The following is a 3559-nucleotide window of genomic DNA, read 5'->3' as shown; positions in this document are numbered from 1 at the left end:
CATTAGTGTCCTTCTCACTGGAGAGGACACTGGTAATTTCATGCTTAAAAGAACTACTCCTGGAAATCTCTTAGGTTTGTTACCACTTCAAATATGATAAAATATGATGGAATTATAAAACTTGTAATAATGAGGAAGTAAAATAAGGCTTTGCATAATTGATATTTCTAGGTTTTTTTTTTTCCTTCAATAATGAACTTTCCTATAATCCCAGCACCAGGAAAGATGGAGCAGGAGGACTGCCTCAAGTTCAAGGCCAGTTTGCATTACAGAATGAGTTCAAAACCAACCTAAATACACAGCGAAACCTGTCTCAGATATATATATATCGAGAAATCATATGTATGCTTTCTGACACCCTTTGCTCAAGTTTGCAGCTATTTCATGGTATGAATGATTTCAGTTATGAAGAAAAAAGAGATAATTTGTAAAAATGCTTTTGGAAGATTTGCTGAAATTCAGAGTTCTTTGATTGGTTGAAGGTTTGATTTTGCAGTGTTGTTATAATAAAAACACTTCACTGACCATTGTATTTTACTCAAAAAAATAAGAAATAATTACTGTCATCATACTTGCCAATGAGTTAAAATAACTCCAAAATAATGTGAGAGACACGGAAAAGAAAGCCACCATTCTGAGGTAAAGGTAACTCAAGCTGTCTTAGGAAGCCACATTTCTCTTCATGTTTATTTTTATGCAGCTATAGATTTATAGTCTACCCATACTTTAGCAAAGTTCTGATGGTCTGTCAGCCATAAAAATGTCTGTGAAGGAGTCCTTAACGTGTTTTGGTGGTCCTGTCTCCTCTGGCACAACACCTGCTTTCGTTAGCACACACCTCTCCATCGGTGCACAAGCTCTCCTGAAGGGCAGCTTCTGGCTGCGGGTGTGCTGTATTCCAAGTGGTGGCGATGTCAACCTAATCTCGCTGGTATTTCTACTCAGTCAGTTTGTGTTTGACTCTGAGTATACTTTCAGCATTATTGTTTGTATTTCTCTGCTTACTTTCATCTTGGTGGCCTATTCCATTCTTTGATTATCTATTTTTATAAACTATCGAGTAGGTTTGTCGCTACGGACAAGGAGGCAGCAGTGCCATGTGCTTTGCTACCTGGGGATGCGTCACTCAGCGCAGGCAGGGAGCTGTCAAGATGGACTTTGGAAAAAGCAACGTCATAGCCATTGAGTATTCTGTATGTCTGCTATTTTCTTAGCAAATTCTGAAACAAAGAATGAACAGTTAAGTTTCTGTTCTGTGCAGCATGTCACAGCTGATGTGCTGCAGCACCTGGAATCTGTTGGTCAGGACTCAGTTTCCCGGCACCCTGCCCTGCACACGCTTGTCTTATTTTCCCAGCACCCTGTCCCCAATCTCTCCCCGTTGGCCTTACATAGAGCCAAACCCAAAACCACAATACAGGTCCACCTGACTCTGTGACATCTCCTCAGACAATATGCAGACCAAAGTCTCCCTGAACCTGATCACAGCTCAGCCCCCCACAGGTTCAGCCTGGGGACCAGTCTTCCAAGAGGAGCTCACTCCTCCATCCAACAAGCCTCGCTAGTCTGGCCTACACACCGTCATCCTGAGCACACCAACCACCGCAAAGCTCCTGAGAAGACAAGCCTGAGTCTACCTGTCCAGTCTCAAAGGGTCCCACCACCAACCAATCAACAAACAGATAAATCACTCCCACCAGGCCTTACTGCAACATGACCGCTCCGATGACAACTCCTCACCCTGATTTCCAGATTCGTGACCCCGCAAAGCCCCCTTTCAGCAGGAAGTAGCCAGATGAGCTTTTCACCCTTGTTCTAGCAAATTGAGTCTGGGGTGATAGATGAGGACTCAGAGTTTCCCAGGTATCAGCACCAGATGAAAGGTCAAAACTGAGGCAGCCACCCCCACGTGGATCTGGTCTGGTTCTGCTTGGGTTTGGCTGCCTTGGTTTTGACCTTTCAGAATGTGTTGACTGGCATGGTGAAACTAAACTGTGGCACTTTTAGTCTGATCATGCCCTCTTAAGGTTGTCTGCACTGTGGTGCTTTCAGCTTCTAGATGCTTTGCCCATTGATTGAGTTTATAACAAAGTATTTCATCAGTTTTTAAAGTTACTATAAATGATATTTTAAATTTTAAACTTATCAATTGACAATCACTCATGTACAGAAGTGCAGCTTCCTTCTCAGGGACCACATACTTTGAATCCTCCTTCTACCACACCTAGCATGCATCCCTTTCTCTCCCCTGCTTTCTCTTTTTTGGTAAATTATTTGGAATTCTTCCCACTACAAATTGTGCTTAGATCTGGAATGTGCTCCACAGCTCGTGTACTCAGAGTATTTGGAAGGCAAGTGGCTGTGGAGTTTGTGTGCAGAGGTGGGCCCAGGATCACTTGGGTCTGAGCTTGGTGGTGAGAGGAAGCTCAGAGGCTCAGGAACTGGGAGCGCACCTCTCCTGGCTTCGCCTTCTCCTCTGCTCTGGACCAGCAGGCCAGGGCAGTGCTCCCCTGCCAGACACTGCAACTGCGAGGCTGGCGCTGAGCTGCGAGGATCCCAACAGTGAGCCAAAAGGAGCGTCTCTTTCACATCGGAGGTGTCTGCTGTGTGCTGAGAGCGAAGCCAGTGAGGGAGACAGCGATGGTCTTCTCTGCAGAGAGATCTGTATTCATTTTTCCTTCCTTACTTTTATTGTCTTTTTGAACTGGCTCAGTTATCCACTATAAAGTTGAGTGACATCCTGTCACGGGTCCAGCCTTAGAGAAAAACTATTGGTAAGAAAGATAGTCATTTTAAATAAGAGAGTACATATGGACATTTTATACACGGTCATTGCCATGCTGATAAGTTCACTTCCAATCAGAATATTTTGTGATTTCTGAATTATGCATAGATACTGAATTTTTGCCAACTATCTTTTTCTGTGTATTCTAAGATAATCTTACTTACTTTCTTTATAATATCTGGATACAGTAATTATATTTATTCTAATAGTGAAACATGCCAATCTTGTAGTTCCACGATAAATGCTATTTTTTTCATAAAATAACCTTTTTTATATGTTTCTTCTTATGATTTGAAAATCTATGAAGAGCCTCGACATTCATGATGGACATTAATTTGCAGCTTATATTTTTGAAATATTTCTAGTTTAGTTTATAATTAAAGTAATTGGGCCTTATTTTGAGCTGTTATATTTTGACAAAAATAGTGAGAAATTTAGACAGAATTTGTATTTCTTCCTTAAGTTTCTAGTAACATACATCAACAGACTCCCTCGAAATTTGTTTTCATTACGATTGTCAAGAAGATTATAGCCATAAATTCAACTTTTAAAATAGCCGGCAAGGGCCAGCCAGATAGCTCAGGGGACTAAAGTTCCTACTTAGGCAGAGCGCACAGGCCGGGGTTTGATCCCCAGCACCACAAACTGTGTTGGCCCTGCCCCAGGGATGCGATGAGACTGGAATTGAGACAGGGCGTGGTCACGCACCCTTGTAATCCCAGTGTTTGTGAGGCTGAAAAACAGGAGGATCACTACAAGTCTGATTTATGTGGT

The sequence above is a fragment of the Octodon degus genome, unplaced genomic scaffold (assembly GCF_000260255.1).
Source record: "Octodon degus isolate 3935 unplaced genomic scaffold, OctDeg1.0 scaffold00046, whole genome shotgun sequence".
Taxonomy (NCBI): Eukaryota; Metazoa; Chordata; class Mammalia; order Rodentia; family Octodontidae; genus Octodon; species Octodon degus.
This window is presented reverse-complemented; position numbering follows the sequence as displayed.